The 19,789-nt window shown below is 36.2% G+C and overlaps 1 protein-coding gene across 1 annotated transcript in view; it reads left to right on the top strand.

Annotated features, from left to right (window-relative positions):
* Positions 1-243: 243 nt before the first annotated feature.
* Positions 244-19,789, top strand: part of LOC127865158 (regulator of G-protein signaling 12-like) — a 168,068-nt gene continuing 148,522 nt past the window's right edge. Inside the window, exon 1 of the mRNA XM_052405061.1 lies at positions 244-462. The gene's annotated coding sequence lies outside the window, so the exon portion shown is untranslated. The remainder of the gene's footprint in view (positions 463-19,789) is intronic.

Genomic DNA, 19,789 nt, shown 5'->3' on the forward strand with positions numbered 1-19,789 from the left:
CTTTTTTGGTTTGAACATGACATATCTTTTTTATTGCATAAATCGATTCCGCTTAAAATGGCCTTTAAGAAAAGGTATGGTTATGGGGGTCTCTATGTGCAAAATGTTGAATTTATTTTCGCTCAAAGTTGTCGCTTTTACATTAAATTATATAGGGAAACTATTTAGTATATTGTGACCTGTATCACGATTGGTTGCGAAATTGTTGCATAGCCACTAGCCAATCACATTGCTCCAAATACGTCACGTGCGGGTACGTTTAATCGTCCATTTTTAGCCGCTCAAAACAAAACAATTACACGCATGAAGTGCTGACAAAGTTCATGACAAGCGATGTCTTATTTCTGAAGATATGTGACGATAACAACGGAAGATGAGCATCTCAAAACTAATTTGAGTGTTCGGAGCCCTTATCCTGTCTTAAAAGTACACACTTCAAATATTGTCAATGTAAACAAACAGGTGCGTATTCCAATTTCAAATTATAGTGGGTGGGGTATTTGTTTAGTTGTCCAGTATGAGTTTTAAAATAGATTGTATACATTATTCTTATAATCATGTTATTTTCTGCATTCTAATGTCAAAAGCGATTAAGCATAATGCATACCATATTTGCATAATTATTGTCAACTAGATCTGAGTTTATGTTAACCCTAAATAAACAAGAGTCAAGAGACAAAAGTCTTAGCATGTCTATCCGTATGCTATGTTCTTGTCCTTTCGGCATCTTAAATATTTGGCATCTTAAAGACTTTTGTTTCCAATTTAGTAAATGCAAATAACAATATTTGTATTCAAAGATATATTGCATTACCAGTAGTGTTGCAGATTGGTCATTGTCGGCTCGGGTACTACTTGCATGTACCCCAGGTATGGTAAGTATACTTACCTGATTGATATAAGACTGTCCTCTATTTGTGTTCCCACCCAAAATCCGATGTCGTAAAACGACCTACCAATTACTGTAAATCAATATTGTTTATTTTAAACAAACTTCTCTTTAAAAAAAAAACTGCATCAAGATGCTTTTTTAGGATGAGTTCCGATAATATAGAGGCCATTTAACAGAAAATTGACATAAATGTGAACATAATTAATTTTAAAAAAAGCCCACAACTACCTATTTAGCGTTAAAATTCCCAGGTATGTTTTAGTATATTTACCATACCCAAGGTACATGTTAGTAGGGCTGTCATGATTCACCGGTCAAGGCCAGCTCGTTGTGTCGTCCGACATCCGCGTCGTGCTAAAACCTTAACATTTTGTTAAGGTTTTGAACATTGGCTCTAAAATCAAATTGCTTCCACTTACAATTTTGAAACTTCATATTTAGATGCACCTTGATGAGTTCTACACGCCACACCTATTTTTGGGTCACTAGGTCAAAGGTCAAGGTCACTGTGACCTTTAAAAAAATAATCTGACAAGCTTTCATTTATTCAAAACTATACCCGTAGCCAAGCAAGGCACCCGTTATACGGTGCTCTTGTTATTAGCTCACCTGAGCACAACAAACGACCTACCAATTACTGTAAATCAATATTGTTTATTTTAAACAAACTTCTCTTTAAAAAAAAAACTGCATCAAGATGCTTTTTTAGGATGAGTTCCGATAATATAGAGGCCATTTAACAGAAAATTGACATAAATGTGAACATAATTAATTTTAAAAAAAGCCCACAACTACCTATTTAGCGTTAAAATTCCCAGGTATGTTTTAGTATATTTACCATACCCAAGGTACATGTTAGTAGGGCTGTCATGATTCACCGGTCAAGGCCAGCTCGTTGTGTCGTCCGACATCCGCGTCGTGCTAAAACCTTAACATTTTGTTAAGGTTTTGAACATTGGCTCTAAAATCAAATTGCTTCCACTTACAATTTTGAAACTTCATATTTAGATGCACCTTGATGAGTTCTACACGCCACACCTATTTTTGGGTCACTAGGTCAAAGGTCAAGGTCACTGTGACCTTTAAAAAAATAATCTGACAAGCTTTCATTTATTCAAAACTATACCCGTAGCCAAGCAAGGCACCCGTTATACGGTGCTCTTGTTATTAGCTCACCTGAGCACAACAAACGACCTACCAATTACTGTAAATCAATATTGTTTATTTTAAACAAACTTCTCTTTAAAAAAAAAACTGCATCAAGATGCTTTTTTAGGATGAGTTCCGATAATATAGAGGCCATTTAACAGAAAATTGACATAAATGTGAACATAATTAATTTTAAAAAAAGCCCACAACTACCTATTTAGCGTTAAAATTCCCAGGTATGTTTTAGTATATTTACCATACCCAAGGTACATGTTAGTAGGGCTGTCATGATTCACCGGTCAAGGCCAGCTCGTTGTGTCGTCCGACATCCGCGTCGTGCTAAAACCTTAACATTTTGTTAAGGTTTTGAACATTGGCTCTAAAATCAAATTGCTTCCACTTACAATTTTGAAACTTCATATTTAGATGCACCTTGATGAGTTCTACACGCCACACCTATTTTTGGGTCACTAGGTCAAAGGTCAAGGTCACTGTGACCTTTAAAAAAATAATCTGACAAGCTTTCATTTATTCAAAACTATACCCGTAGCCAAGCAAGGCACCCGTTATACGGTGCTCTTGTTATTAGCTCACCTGAGCACAACAAACGACCTACCAATTACTGTAAATCAATATTGTTTATTTTAAACAAACTTCTCTTTAAAAAAAAAACTGCATCAAGATGCTTTTTTAGGATGAGTTCCGATAATATAGAGGCCATTTAACAGAAAATTGACATAAATGTGAACATAATTAATTTTTAAAAAAGCCCACAACTACCTATTTAGCGTTAAAATTCCCAGGTATGTTTTAGTATATTTACCATACCCAAGGTACATGTTAGTAGGGCTGTCATGATTCACCGGTCAAGGCCAGCTCGTTGTGTCGTCCGACATCCGCGTCGTGCTAAAACCTTAACATTTTGTTAAGGTTTTGAACATTGGCTCTAAAATCAAATTGCTTCCACTTACAATTTTGAAACTTCATATTTAGATGCACCTTGATGAGTTCTACACGCCACACCTATTTTTGGGTCACTAGGTCAAAGGTCAAGGTCACTGTGACCTTTAAAAAAATAATCTGACAAGCTTTCATTTATTCAAAACTATACCCGTAGCCAAGCAAGGCACCCGTTATACGGTGCTCTTGTTATTAGCTCACCTGAGCACAACTTGCTCATGGTGAGCTTTTGTCCGTCGTGCGTCGTCAACATTTTGCCTTGTGAACACTCTAGAGGCCACATTTATTGTCTGATTTTCATGAAACTTGGTCAGAACATTTGTCCCATTGATACCTCGACTGAGTTCGAAACTGGGTCAAAAACTAGGTCACTAGGTCAAAAAAAAGAAAAACTTTGTGAACACTGTAGAAGTCACATTTGATGCCCGATCTTCATGTAACTTTGTTAAAATGTTTGTCTTAATATTATGTTGGTTGAGTTCAAAAATGGTTCTGGTCCATTGGAAAACATTGCTGCCAGGGGGCGGGGCAGTATTCCTTATATGGCTATAGAGAAACCTTGTGAACACTCTAGAAGTCACAATTTTTGCCCAATCATCATGAAACTTGGTCAAAACACTGGTTTCATTGATATCTCGGAGGAGTTCGAAAATGGTCCAGATCGGTGAAAAACATGGCCGCCAGGGGGCGGGGCAGTTTTCTCTCTATATATATAGTGAAAACATGTGAACCCTCTAGAAGTCACATTTTGGGTCCAATGTTCATAAAATTTGGTCAGAACATGTGTTTTCTGGATATGACAGTTGAGTTCGAAAATGGTTTGGATCGGTAAAAAAGCATGGCCGCTGGGGGGGGGTCATTTTCCTTATAGTTATATAGTAAAGCAGCTTGTGAACACTCTAGTTTAGTATGTCAAGGGAAGTAACTGCAAAATGGCTTTTGAAAAATTATGTTGAATTGACAGAGTTGTCTCCCTTTTTAAAATATGTTTTTTAAGCACAAGAAGATTAAGTGGAATTAATTATAAATGATAGTTTTACATTCTGGAAGATAGCAAACTTTTGAATATGTTTTTTATTGTTTGATGATACTGTACAATATGGCATTCTTTTGTCAAACGATTAAAGCAAGACTATACAATTTTTATATGTGTTAAATTGTAATATATTGATAAATACATGTTACAATAACACAAAATAGGAAAGACATTGAAGACGAATTTCATAAAATGCAGCAAAGACAAATTAGGCCTCCGAGCTGATGGTGACGAAGATATTTCGTACATATTTTCCTACAATAACCGAAGAATTGTCTTTTTATTAGGATCGGAGTTAGTGTTTGTGTGTCGTATGAATAGACATCGCTGCAGAAATTAAAAAACAACCATTAAACTAAATTAAGATTGACATTGTACATGCATGATATACATTCTGGCAAATTCGACTTTACAGACATTTTCGATTTCAGAATTAAATATCTGGTTTATTTAAGACTTTTGACACATGTTCTTCTCAACTTTTATTTTTAATTATATTGAAATGTATGACCTTGTTAACACTCTAGAGGTCACATTTATTTTCCGATCATCATGAAACTTGGTCTGAAGATTTGTCCCAATGATATCTTGGATGAGTTTGAAAATGGTTTTTGTTGCATTAAAAAACATGGCCACCAGGGGCGGGGCATTTTTCCTTATATGTCTATATATCGCTTTAGTAAAACCTTGTTAACACTCTAGAGGCCACATTTATTGTCCAATCTTCATGAAATTTGGTCAGAAGATTGGTCTCAATATTATCTTGGATGAGTTAGAAAATAATTTTGTTTGCTTGAAAAAAATGGCTTCCAAGGGGCGGGGCATTTTTCCTTATATGGCTATAGTAAAATCTTGTTAACACACTAGTTTTATTTAAGGGGCCTTTTCATGTTTGGGTAAATTGACAAAATTGAAAAAAATTGTTTAAGATTCTCAAATTTTCGTTTTAGTAATGATTTTTGTGAGGAAATATACACCTGACATTGTAGTGTTTTTCCCAGGCCGGTTTAGCGTGGCGCGGCCCCATGCCCTTTTTTGTATTGCCACGCTGCCCCCTTTCAAAGCCATTTAGCGCCACGCTGCCCTTTCCAAAGGCCCTTTTATGAGCACCCGCTGTTTTCCGCCCTTATCGACAACATCTTAATTGCCCCTTGACCAAACTTCTAAGCCGACTAGTATCAGATTATCGCCCCAAGGCAGTGAAGATTCGCACGGTTGTGAATTAGTCATGGGTGAATAACCCCTGGTCAATATCAAATCAATAATGTCAGAGGCTGTGTTATACCAAGCGCAATAATCGGTCGGTGATGTGTACTCCTCCACGATAAAATTGTGAACTGTTACTTCGGAGACTTTTCATGCATAATTCAATTACAGTAGACTCTCTGTAAACCGGACGGTCTCGGGACCGGCCTGATCGTCCGGTTTTCAGAGACTTCCGGTTTACCAAGAGTTTTCATATTGCCGAAATATACATGGTATGCATTGTGTACAGAATCACATTAAAATAAAACAAACTATATACATTTACATGTACCATGTGATAACTGTACGCAGGTACTGATGATGTTAATTGCATTCTTAAAAAAATGTGTTTTAAATCGATTAAAAGCAAAAAAAAATCCATACCGACTTGTTTTGATTAATCCCAAAGTAAGCGTGGTGCTTTATACATGTACGTACGTGGCATTTGTCATATAGGCGAGTGACGACACAAATAAGATTGTTGTAGATACACGATTTATTATTCAATACATACATGTACCACATTTCAAAAAACATACACACAAGCAAAAAACAGCGTCATAATTATTTTTTTAGATATTCATAATCTCAAAATCTCCTGGTAGACGTTCTTTTTCTTCAAGATGTCGCCGACCGCTGACTTCCCGATCTTGAAGCGCTCGCCGAGTGCCTTCAGAGATGGTTTTGATTGAGCAGTTGATTCCGTGAGCTTTATCTTATCCTCTAACGTAAAATACCCGAGAAGATCACAAGAAAGTGATCGTCGCAACGGCGTGCATTAATTTTTCAATTAAATTGTTTATCATAGGCGATAATAAATAATTAATAAAACGATCGAGTCAATCACTTTTTGGTGTTACCGCACGTCTATTATAGACATTCACAGTTTGTTTTACATTACTTAATCGGACTCCCATAGCGCGGTAACGACTTGACACCTTTATGGTATGTTTAATCCGATTATCGATAATTGCGCGAGCAAAATGTGTGACACCGCACTCGTTGTGCTGACTAGGTATTGTTATTTTCACGCCTCGGGCATCTTGAGAATTTAGACCGTCCGGTATACTCAATGTATTTTACGTTGAAAATGACCAAATTTACGGAGATACCCCAGGGCTTTTCATCTGGAAATTGGGAAGAAGCCCTAGCCTTGCAAATTGGGAAATTTAAGCGCGATAAATGGCCATTTTGGGAAAAAAACTTTTAAAGCATTTCATCACAGGTAAATCATTTAATCAATTTTAAACAGTCACAATAATGGTTTGAACTTTATTTTTGTTATGAATTAATGACCTGGAAATGTTCTTTTCAAAGATTGGCCAGCTATATTTTCAAACAGATAAACTTTTCAACAGGTAACAGCAGTTTTTGAACAGTAAACTAAAAGTTATCTCTTTTCAAACTGAAAATTCAGCGATGACACTGGTGACCTCCCTTGCGGCCCTCGTGCAAAAACCGACAATAAAACCCGTACTACGCAATATTCTGTTCTAGACTGGTACACAAATACAATTAAAATTCGGCTTAGCGGTAGTGGGGAAATACCTGAACTGAACTGGTAGCGAAAAAATCGATACCAGACAACAATTACGCAAAATAAACCTTCATCTTTGTTTATCGCTCGTGGAAGCTTTCAATGAAATTACAATCATCTACAAGACCAGTAAAACTATACCGAATAGTAACTTGGCTACAAAACACTATCCGCTGTGTTTATTTTTTTGATTTTCAGGGGAATTTCAATCGTTTTTTTTGGGAAGTCTTTCAGCCAGAGTTGGGAAAAAATAAGGCTTTTTAGAATTGGGAAGGAGCCGAATATCGGCCTCTGTTATATAAGGATGAAAAGCCCTGTACCCGTCCGGTTTCCGGTTTTCAGAGAGTTCGGTTTATTCAACATTTTTTAACAAAGAAATAGAATGAGAAAATACGGAACTGGCCCGACCGTCCGGAATTGGGAGAGTTCCGGTATTCAGAGAGTCTACTGTATATAAAAACATATATTTTTACGCATATTTACATTTAAAATCACAAACAAATTAATTCTTAATCATTATCGTCTTTAAGATAATTAATTATTGAAATAATTACTGAGAGGTATACTAATTAAATAAAATGCGAATCGCGATTATCGCGTATTAGGCGGACGTATTATACGATTTTACGTTGCTATGCGCACCTGTTGCTTACATCATTTAAACAAGATGGCGGACATACAGAATTAAATTGTGACTCGGCAAAAAATGGCAAATAACGTCGTAAACGATCGATGGAGATCATACATTTAGAAGGAATTAATGAAATGTCTGTGATAATCAACAATGTATAAAAATGTTTTAGATAGCAAGAACATATTTATATGTAATCTACTCAGTGGATGTATGTCACAGAAACAAGTGTTTGCATATTGTTAGCGATCAGTTTACTCGCAATGTTAAACATCTGACAAGATTATTGTTAGAAAATGGGATAAGACAAACATGGTTTCATTTATATGTTAGTGCATCTGTGTATGATCAGATTCATATGCATATATTGCTTTATTATGTTTGTCGTGCTGTACAGTGTATTCAAACAGCATGGAACTTAAATGTACATTGCAATGTTAATATATTAATATAAATCAAAGTAAGTTAAATACATCAATTACCATTAAATGTGCTTGTTTATATTTTTTTTTTCCACAAATGCCTCTGATGCGATTACATGTTTCTCCCTAATTCAGGTATTCATGGAAAGCTTTTGCCCTTTTTTGCCTTAACTGCGCGCTAAAATGCCCTTTTTGAAAGTAATGCGCCATGCCCCTTTGCCCTCCTGGGAAAAACACTACATTGACTACGGAAGGATGCCCGAGTGGTCTAAATGGGAGACTTTTTAATCTAGGACTCCAGGGGTCAGTGGTTTGAGCCTACCGAGGGTTATCTTTTTAGCTCACCTGAGCACAACGTGCTCATGTCATGGTGAGCTTTTGTGATCGCCTTTTGTCCGTCGTCAGTCGTGCGTCGTCAACATTTTGCCTTGTGAACACTCTAGAGGCCACATTTATTGTCTGATCTTCATGAAATTCGGTCAGAACATTTGTCCCATTGATACCTCAACTGAGTTCGAAACTGGGTCATGCTGGGTCAAAAACTAGGTCACTAGGTCAAAAAAAAGAAAAACCTTGTGAACACTGTAGAAGTCACATTTGATGCCCAATCTTCATGTAACTTTGTCAAAATGTTTGTCTAAATGATATGTTGGTTGAGTTCAAAAATGGTTCCGGTCCGTTGAAAAACATTGGTGAACACTCTAGAAGTCACAATTTTTGCCCATTCATCATGAAACTTGGTCAAAACATTGATTTCATTGATATCTCGGAGGAGATCAAAAATGGTCCAGATCGGTGAAAAAACATGGCCGCCAGGGGGCGGGGCAGTTTTCCTTATATGGCTATAGTAAAACCTTGTTAACACTCTAGAGGCCACATTTACTGTCCAATCTTCATGAAATTTGGTCAGAAGATTGGTCTCAATGATATCTTGGATGAGTTTGAAAATGGATACATTTGCTTGAAAAACATGGCTGCCAAGGAGCGGGGCATTTTTCCTTATATGGCTATGTATGGCTATAGTAAAATCTTGTTAACTTTCTAGTTTGCTCAATCTTCATGAAATTTGGTCAGATCATTGGTTTCCTGTGTAGTAAAGTTTGGTTTTATTATGTCAATATTATGTGACATTAACTGTATTATGTAATTTTTCATAACACAGAATTTTCATAGTTAAAATAACTGTTTTAGTCATAAACACTAATGATAAGCCTTTCAACTAAGAGATAACTGAAAGAAAGACAACATGTACATGGTTTTGCAGTATTTAGGCAGTATTTGTTTAACCTGGTTCAGTAATCTATTTTTAGTTCTGCTCTGGAATTTGGGAAGATATTGATCATTGATAAATGAACTGTTCTGAGGGAAAATTGACTACTCTGCCATTGATCTCTTCTGAACTGTATAAAATAAGCTGTTTTGGCTGATTTAAACATCTCTTGATGCTTTCTTGAAAAGTTAACAGCTCTTGTAAAAGGTTGGAATTTTGAAATAATTAAACTCTAAATTATTTTAAACACCAGCATTCTTTTTACATTCATTAAGGTATTTGCTGTATGTTGTTCATTTTTGTAACGATACTTAGATTCTTTAGACTTGGCTTGTACCTGTTCTTAATTTTCTGTCATTGTTCTTCATTTTCCGAGTTCTTGGAATAGAAGTTAGTTATTTTGTTAAAGCTGCCTTGGTTTTCACTTATAAATAAATTCTTTGAGTGTATTTAGGCGTCCCTGACTGAACGCCTTTAGTTAATTGAATTACAACCAGTCAGAATAGTCATCCTGACCGGAAATAAGAGTTCGTCAAATAAATATTTCCGCATTACATAAGTGCTCACAAAGTTACATAACTTGTAACCGTCCTGTGACCGGATTATTTGCGTAAGCGAAGGAGACCGCACTACCACACCTGGATAGGACAGTTGAGTTCGATAATGGTTTGGATCGGTAAAAAAAACATGGCCGCCAGGTGGGGGTCTTTTTATACCCCCACAAACAAAGTGGGGTATATAGGAGTGAATTGTCGGTCGGTCGGTCGGTCTGTCTGTCGGTCCGTATTAAGTGTCCGCTCTCTAATTCAAGTAGTTTTTATCCGATCTTCACCAAACTTGGTCAGAAGTTGTATCTACATGATCTTTAGGCCAAGTTCCAACATGGGCCTTGCCGGGTCAAAAACTAGGTCACGGGGTCACTTAGTGCGTTTTAAACATTCAGCATGTTGTCCGCTCTCTAATTCAAGTAGTTTTCATCTGATCTTCACCAAACTTGGTCAGAAGTTGTATCTAGATGATCTTAAGGCCAAGTTCGAACATGGGCCTTGCCGGGTCAAAAACTAGGTCACGGGGTCACTTAGTACGTTTTACACATTGAGCATGGTGTCCGCTCTCTATTTCAAGTAGTTTAAATCCGATCTTCACCACACTTGGTCAGAAGTTGTAACTCGATGATGTGTAGGTCAAGTTCGAATATGGGCCATGCCGGGTCAAAAACTAGGTCACTGGGTCACTTAGTGTGTTTTAAACTTCACCATGTTGTCCGCTCTCTAATTCAAGTAGTTTTCATCCAATCTTCACCAAAATTGGTCAGAAGTTGTTTCTTGATAATGTCTAGGACAAGTTTGAATATGGGTCATGCCGGGTCAAAAACAAGGTCACAGGGTATCTTAGTGCATTTTAAACCTCACCATGTTGTCCGCTCTCTAATTCAAGTAGTTTTCATCCAATCCTCACCAAACTTGGTCACAAGTTTTATCTAAATGATCTCTAGGACAAGTTTGAACATGGGCCATTCCGGGCCTAAAACTAGGTCACGGGGTCACTTAGTGCGTTTTTTAACATTCAGCATGGTGTCCGCTCTCTAATTCAAGTAGTTTACATCCGATCTTCACCAAACTTAGTCAGAAGTTTTATGGAGATGATCTTAAGGCCAAGTTAGAACATGGGCCTTTCTGGGTCAAAAACTAGGTCAAGGGGTCACTTACTGCGTTTTAAAAATTGAGCATGGTGTCCGCTGTTTTTTGTGAAGACGACATGCAAAATATTATGTGTCAATGCGGCATGTGGGGGTATTCGTCACGTCTGTGACAAAGCTCTAGTTCCTTATATTTATATAGTAAAAAAGCTTGTGAACACTCAAGTTTACTGGAGATTTTAATATCCAATGTTAACATTTATCAATATAAAGCATTTAATGACAAACTTCAAAACATGCCAAAATCAGTGAAAAGGCCCCTTTAACACAGAGGGTAAATCAGGTTTTTTTGGCCCGATTTTATAGCAAAAATTCGGCTATATTCCAAATGGCAAAAAGTATACTTTTTTCCAAAAATTTGCTACAAAATTCCCAATCCAGAAAAAAAAGCTATTGACATCGGCTGTTTCGCTTTTTAACAAAGCGTAGTCCGATATGGTCTCGTACAGGTTTTAGACTTTACCTCAATTTGGATTACGTCGGCATTATTCGTCTGCCCGATATTCTCCGTGTTGTTCATGCACTTATTATATTTGCGCTAATATTCAAGCGTTTCGTGATTCGGCTGAATGGAACACAAAGATGTTGCACAATTCAAAATATTAAAAAATATTACATACTTTATTAGAATATTTGTATTAATGATATTTTGGATGTGTACGAAAATGTATCTGGTCTGTTGAAAAACATGGCCTCCTTTGAATCTCAGGTGAGCCACTTTGGGCCTTTCAGGCCCTCTTGTTTTAACTGAAATATTTGTTATAGAAAGTTTTCCTTTGTAATCCAAAAAAGTCTTTATTGCTTTTTTCTAGCCTTCTGTCTCAAAACAAAAGAGGCATTCTGATTGCATATCATAACTGCATATTTATGATGATTTGCTTCAGCATCACATGTTTACTTAAGTGTCAGATAACTGTTTCTAACAGAAGAAAGGTAATGCTTTTTCTGTACACATTATTTTGTTTCAGTAAATCTTCTGATTTAAGTATGTTTTAAGGTGGCTTATTCTTTGCCATCAATGACGGTCTCATGCTGACTTAGTAATTTCTCACGCATTTCTTCAAAAAAAAAAAAAGAAAAAAAAAGAAAATGTTTGGATTTCATAAAATGTATAATTACTACCGAGACGGTCGGCTGTTTTAGTGGTTTCTAACCTAAATACCACATGTACCGAAAACTGTTTAACGGTGTTAATGTAACATTATCACTACGCCACAGGTGTCTATGTAAACAAAAAAATCGGCTGCAAAATGTCAGCAAGTGGCTCACCAGCGAAGAAAAAACTTCAAGCAAAAAAAGGGCTTATTTCAGACAAAAATAGTCTTAGGCAGGAAATAACCCCAAAACGCACCGAGACGATCTAGGATCCAAAAAAATTCCGGGAGGGGGGGGGGCCAACCTAGATTATAGTTTACACTTACTAATGGAAGATGTTATTGATTTTGTGATGTATGTAGACAAAATCAGTTTACAATTTACTTGCCTGCTTACAACAATCAGTTTGGGACCAATATAGAAAAGTTTTAAACAGCACAAGGCCACATCATAGGCAGAGGACAGTAACCCTCTGCAAACTGTGGCATTGTAAAAAAAAAATGTCAATATACCTGCCACCCCCCTGTCCTGTGTGTCTGAAACAATCTGGGAAAGAAACTTGAACAATGCAACTAAATGCATAGTCAGCTGGTAACTTTGTAGGGCTCATCCACTTGTAGCACTGTCATAGAACATTGAATAAATGTTCAACCAAATTAATGTTCTGGTTATTTGGGATGAGACAAGAAGCTTGTCAATTTCTGTTTTTTACCATTTGCTCAGCAAAGGTATAAATGTGTTCCATGTGATATTTATCATAAGTTACTTATATTTGTCAGGAACAATGATTGATATGTCATGACTTTGGTGCAAACTCAACCAATACCGAGAGGAAATTGAAAAAATTAGTAACTATTGTTGGCTTGAAAGGTGATAAATAGACATACTTACACCTGTACCTCCAAGCTCCAAGTACCACTTGTTAGTATTGACTTGTACATTGATTGTAAGAGCACTTTCTATAGTAATTGAGTGCCAACAGTAAATATTAATACACCTAACAAGGCAAATATTTCATTAAATTTCTCAACTTACCTGTCTCAATGCCATATGTGGGTAAGAACATTTGTTAGATTACTTTTTACTTTACATCATTGTAAGGGAAATGGATTAAATTAAATTTTAATCTTTATGTTACAGACATTTAGTTCTGGTAGATTCTGAAAAAAAGTTTAAAATGTTGATGTTCGATCCATGTTATTTGATGAGGTTGTAACGCTTGACCACCCATGTCAAGATGTGCTTGCTTTGTATTTGAATTTTAAATATATAATCTTACATTTCAAGTAGAGTGTGATCACACAATGGCTGGGGTTTGTTTGTGTCTACCACCATTCAAGTATTAATTCAGATTATGCAAAAATAAACCAAGAAATATCAGCAATGTGGTTTACTTATCAAGAGTGCTGTCAGTTGACATACTTATGTTGTTTTTGTATAAACTGAAAAACTTGCATAATTCCAGTTCTCTATGTCCATTGTAATATAAAAAATCCATAAGATGCATTCCTATTCCTATATATATGATAAATTGCTTCAGATTATGTTGTCAATGTATTGTTCAATAAATAGATGGGTTATTAGCTCGACTATTATATATGAAATATATATAGTGGAGCAATCCTACTCACCCGGCGTTAGCGTGCAAATGTTAAAGTTTGCGTACCACCCCAAATATTTCCTATGTCCCTTGACATATTGTTTTCATATTTTGCATACTTCTTAACCAACATGATCCCAATCTATAAACAAGAGCAGACAACTGTATCAAGCATTTTGACAGAATTATGGCCCCTTTTATACTTAGATAATTGAACATTTTGCTTAAATTGCCATAACTTCTTTATTTATGATCACAATTGATTCATACTTGGACAAAACAACACATACCTGACATACCACAATGCACTCCACCCAAATCATCACCCATGCCCCACCCCAGGAACCCCCCCCCCCCAAAAAAAAATATTTTTATGTCCCCCACTATAGTAGTGGGGGACATATTGTTTTTGCCCTGTCTGTTGGTCTGTCTGTTGGTCTGTCTGTTTGCGCCAACTTTAACATTTTGCAATAACTTTTGCTATATTGAAGATAGCAACTTCATATTTGGCATGCATGTGTATCTCATGAAGCTGCACATTTTGAGTGGTGAAAGGTCAAGGTCATCCTTCAAGGTCAGAGGTCAAATATATGTGGCCAAAATCGCTCATTTTATGAATACTTTTGCAATATTGAAGATAGCAACTTGATATTTGGCATGCATGTGTATCTCATGGAGCTGCACATTTTGAGTGGTGAAAGGTCAAGGTCAAGGTCATCCTTCAAGGTCAGAGGTCAAATATATGTGGCCCAAATCGCTTATTTTATAAATACTTTTGCAATATTGAAGATAGCAACTTGATATTTGGCATGCATGTGCATCTCATGGAGCTGCACATTTTGAGTGGTGAAAGGTCAAGGTCATCCTTCAAGGTCAGAGGTCAAATATATGTGGCCCAAATCGCTTATTTTATGAATTCTTTTGCAATATTGAAGATAGCAACTTGATATTTGGCATGCATGTGTATCTCATAGAGCTGCACATTTTGAGAAGTGAAAGGTCAAGGTCATCCTTCACAAGGTCAAGGTCATCCTACAAGGTCAAACGTCATATAGGGGGACATTGTGTTTCACAAACACATCATGTTTTCCCCAAATTTTTGAAAGATCATCCTATTAAATGACCACACACCCACATTATACCTCCCCCCCCCCCTCTTCATGATGGCTTACGTTATACTGTCAAGCACTCCAATAGTCGAGCGCGCTGTCCTCTGACAGCTCTTGTTGCATTAGTTGTTATAGTTGAGGTTTCGTATCTTGCATTTGAAACACGTAACAAAAATGTTGTTCAAAAGACTATTTAAAGCATTTTGTATGAAGTGAAACATTATTACAGGTTACTGATATAGTTAGAAAACTAAAATATTGAAAATTCTTCTGTTAACTTTGTTATGTGTATTGTTGTTTTTATGCCCCCGGTAGGGTGGCATATACAGTACACTCCACGCGTTTTCCCCCAAAAACGCGCTCCCTCCGCGTTTTTTTTCTGCTAGCGAGTGTTCACGCGGCGTTGGAAGAGCGAGGTGAACTCGTTAAAACGCTCGGCGTTATGCCGCGTTCGCTAATTCCCGCGGCGTGTATTACTTTAGGCTAGTCGGTAAATGCAGACACTTTCCGTTCTTATCAGTGATCGCCGCGCAACGCCGCATTAGCAGTGTGCAACTGGGCATGCCAAAAAATAAAAACATTGTTATAATAAATTGTTTAAATACTGTAGTACATGTATAAAAAAGATAATTGTATAGAAAATGAATACGTATAAAAATTATGTTTTTTAATTCACAGGTACGTCTACAATATGAATTAGTCTAATATAATACATTTGACAAATTAATATTTAAATCATAACACATATGACACAAGAATAAATGTTCCGTAAAATTTCCAAACGAGAATAATAATTAGTAATCCGAAACACACTACGATTTTTAATTGTTAACACGACGTTTACAAATGCTTCCAATATACAGTCATCATGTATATTTCCCGACAAAAGTGCGCGAAAATTATGCTGCAATGTACAAGGTCAAGGTACAATGTATACTCCTGCAAAGCGTGCGTGTATTGATTTTTTTTATACAAACTTTGTAGCGCAGAGAACATTGAATTTTGTTGATTTCGGTTAAAAGTTTCTTTGGTATTTATTAACGAAATTATATCGCGAATAAGTTGATATTTCCTCTAAAATAATTTCAAATCGAACACGCCGAATCTTTATCGTTACGGTATTTTAGAAGCGTAATTATTTTAACACTAATTGTATTGTAAACTGATTAAAGAAGACATCTGGGCGGAACTGGATTTTAAGTGTTTGACGTTATGAAAACACGCAAAGCTTGTCTACTGACCTATTGTGTAGACTGCTGTCTGCGGTGTTTTGACAAAAGGGATTAACATGTGTGAATGTCACTCTGCCGATCTGGTCCATAATTACTGGTAAACATTGTTTAGAATGTCGACGCAACAAGAATACAACTGTGAATATTAAATGCAATTATCAACTCAATAGTTACCACCTTTTAGCAATCAATGGAATAACCTACAAACAAAGAGAAAATCAATGCATTAGCGAGCAGAGAATAGACTTTGTTCCGACAATTAAAACCATTCCTTATGCATTCATTGAACGTGTTTACTTGAGTAAGTTATGCCTTTAGACAGGAAGCGGCTTTTCTTTGATTACGTCAAACTGTCAATTCACACAGATTTGCGAGATTTTTAGGGTCCTTGGTCATTTGTACACTGTAACTCCAATATAGTGCGGTCCGTTATAACGCTGTGTCCAATATAACGCGGGGGGGTCCTTGGATCCCGTTTTTTCTCCAACCTTCCATTTCTGATTCAAATCCATGTTATGCAACTTCATGTATTTTCAGAAAATTCAAAGAAGCCGTCGATCACAGCTTGATTGCTTTATCCGTCCGCTTAACTGATTTTAATCGATTAGAGGTTGAACGACACTCGACAGTTAATTGGTGTTAATCTGTTGTGTAATGTCAAAAAAGGTGTGAAAACTCGCGAGTCTGTGTTTATTACATGTATTCCCTATCAGAGCGGTTCAGTGCGCTAATTTCAATACGGCAAGTGCAAGCGGAATAATTATCAAATTAAAGTTATTTAAAACGATTACCTGTTTATGTTTTGTATTTATTGTGTATGGTATTTCATTGTATAAACTATGGCTGTGTAAGTGTGTTATCGTTTATTATATGCTACACATGCTTGATAAATAAAAATATCTGTGTGTGAGATGCACTTAAATTTGTGCCCGTTATCTGAAAGTCCACGGAAAGCACGTTTTTCACATGCTGCATATGACGCAATAAAATGTTTTTTTGTATATGTATCGTATTGCATTCAATCTAATTTTAAATTCGCTCGTCCAATGAAAGCTGTGTCCCATAATGCACTGTACTAATTTTTCTGAAAAATGGCGTAGGCATATGAATTTGTTTACAAAATTCGTAAACATATTTCTTGTCATAAATGTTTAACATTATTTTTTCGTAAGTGATGTTGTAATTATATTGGATTATCGGATAAATGTGCACATTAAAAAAGCGGTATGTATACTGTTATCGTTCGATTCGGTTTATATGCATGTATTTGCGGATGACAACACAGCATGACATAACACAGGACCTATATTATAGGCTATACTTTACATGTTTTTATAGCCCTCTTAATTAAATAAGCTCAAAACTTATAACGCTGTCCGTTTATAACGCTGTTGCGTGGCTTGGACCCCGTCATCCGCGTTATATTGGAGTTACAGTGTATACATGTTCAGTATAGAAAATCACCTGCTAACATGAAAACTTTGGATTAAATTATCAAAATAAAAACAATGTTGCAAACTGTGTTTATATTAATTGGTAAGTATTAATTAAAATACGACGTTTTGTGTGTCGTAAATCAACGAGTTTTCTATACAACAACAACTACTTCTACAACCACGTCGGGATCGATCTATCTTGGTTGTTTTTTTTTAATTGTAAATATTATACTACATGTACATGTATGTACTTGTAGTAAATGTAATTTTATTTGAAAATCAGGAAGTCAAACAAAATTAAATTGATCGTTATCTCATAAAATGCGGAGTTTCCCCCGCGTTGCCAACGCCGAGGGCCGCCGCGTCGGCTTATCAGTTTTGCCGATCGTTAACCGCCGCGTCCAAAATCATGCAAACGCCGCGTATAGCGGGATTTTCTTTATCTCCCTCCAGGTCGAAACCCGTGGAGTATGGAGGGAAATTGGAGAAAACGCGTGAAGTGTACTGTAGCAGTTGAACTGTCCGTCAGTCAGTATGTCAGTCAGTCTGTCTGTCAGTCCGAAAAAAACTTTAACATTGGCCATAACTTTTTCACTATTGAAGATAGAAACTTGATATTTGGCATGCATGTGTATCTCATGGAGCTGAACATTTTGAGTGGTGAAAGGTGAAGGTCAAGGTCATACTTTTAGGTCAAATGTCAAATATATGGCCTCTGTCCGTCTGAAAACTTTAACATTGGCCATAACTTTTTCAATATTGAAGATAGCAACTTGATATTTGGCATGCATGTGTATCTCATGAAGCTGCACATTTTGAGTGGTGGAAGTTCAAGGTCAAGGTCATCCTTCAAGGTCAAAGGTAAAAAAAAAATCAAAGCGGCGTTATCATGAAGCTGCACATTTTGAGTGGTGGAAGTTCAAGGTCATGGTCATCCTTCACGGTCAAGGTCATCCTTAAACGTCAAAGTTAAAATTAAAAAAAAATTCAAAGCGGCGTTCTCATGAAGCTGCACATTTTGAGTGGTGGAAGTTCAAGGTCAAGGTCATCCTTCAAGGTCAAAGGTCAAAAATTAAATAAAATTTCAAAGCGGCGCAATAGGCGGCATTGTGTTTCTGACGAACACATCTCTTGTTGTATGACTAATGTTGTTTTATAAGATTTGACTGGATGACAGTGAAGTTACTTTAAAAAAAATTGGAGTGAAGAATATCACATGCATTTATAAAAAATAATAAGTAATTTAGCTCAGGGCATATATTTTATTGGTTATATTACACTAATTCGGATTCCCATAGGGTCCCATTATAAAACTGACCTCTTTCAACGAATTTTTCTTGCCTTTCCGACGTATCAATTTTTCCGAACCTGGTATCATTTTAAATATGGATCTTTCCTCTTCCAATAATTGCAATCAAAAACATACTGTCTCGCAGCTTCGCAGCCTATAAGAAAGTAAATCGCAGTTTAATGCACTCACTGTAGAAATACCTGTTTCAGAAGCCAAATTTCGACAAAAGCCCCACACAAAAGAAAGACACCCCCAAAAGTTCATCTTTTCAGTTAACTTCCATTCCAAGGCATCAAAGTACTCCAGACACATACAGGATATTACAAATAACCACAAAAGACATGCCTCACATTGTTAAATGGCTTTTATTCAAGAAGAAAAAAGGAGCTCTTTAGTAATAGGCACTACTTTCGAATGGACCACGGAGGGATACACAATGATTTAGTGTAATGTAACCTTATATATTCCAAGCAGCTTGTAACTTGTGTTTATAACATGACCTACGCTCCAGGAGTGAAATAACGTAATGCTCAATTTTGTTTATTACACGGATGTTATTACACTAGATAAATAACTGTGAAATGAAGTCATTTCACAAAAATGACGTCATTATTCCAGCGAATTTCTTCAGTTAAACTCTTTTACAAAGTGAACAAACAGTAAAAAGAGCATAAAAGAAAATGTGTTGGTCATAATATAAATAGAATCTTAGATTCGTGGTCATTTTATATTGAATTTATTAAACTCATCATCTAAATAAAGATAAAAACTTGGCAAGCCTCGTTTTTATCTTTATTTAGATGACTCGTTTAATAAATTCAATACTAAGCGACCACTCACTCAAGATCCTATATTTATGTGATGTCATTGGCAAATAAAAAATTGGTTTTGCAAAAGACCTTTTCATGGCCTCGCGATTACTTACTAGTTTCTTGTCGACCACTCAGTGGACAAATCTCTTAATTGAACAGTTATACATGCAGCACAGTCTGTGTGACAGGTTTTGCTAACCAATGCAGTAACAATTATTATCCGGTTTATTTGATATAACGATTAATTATGGTGATAGTGATTAATTTTTGTGCGGTTTAGTGGTAGTAGTTAAAATGTGTTGTTTCTATGGGGGTTTTAAATGGGAAAGTAATTCAGTACAGTAACAGTCATTTTGTTATTGATGTTGATTTT

This window comes from Dreissena polymorpha, chromosome 1 (genome assembly GCF_020536995.1).
Source record: "Dreissena polymorpha isolate Duluth1 chromosome 1, UMN_Dpol_1.0, whole genome shotgun sequence".
Classification (NCBI taxonomy): Eukaryota; Metazoa; Mollusca; class Bivalvia; order Myida; family Dreissenidae; genus Dreissena; species Dreissena polymorpha.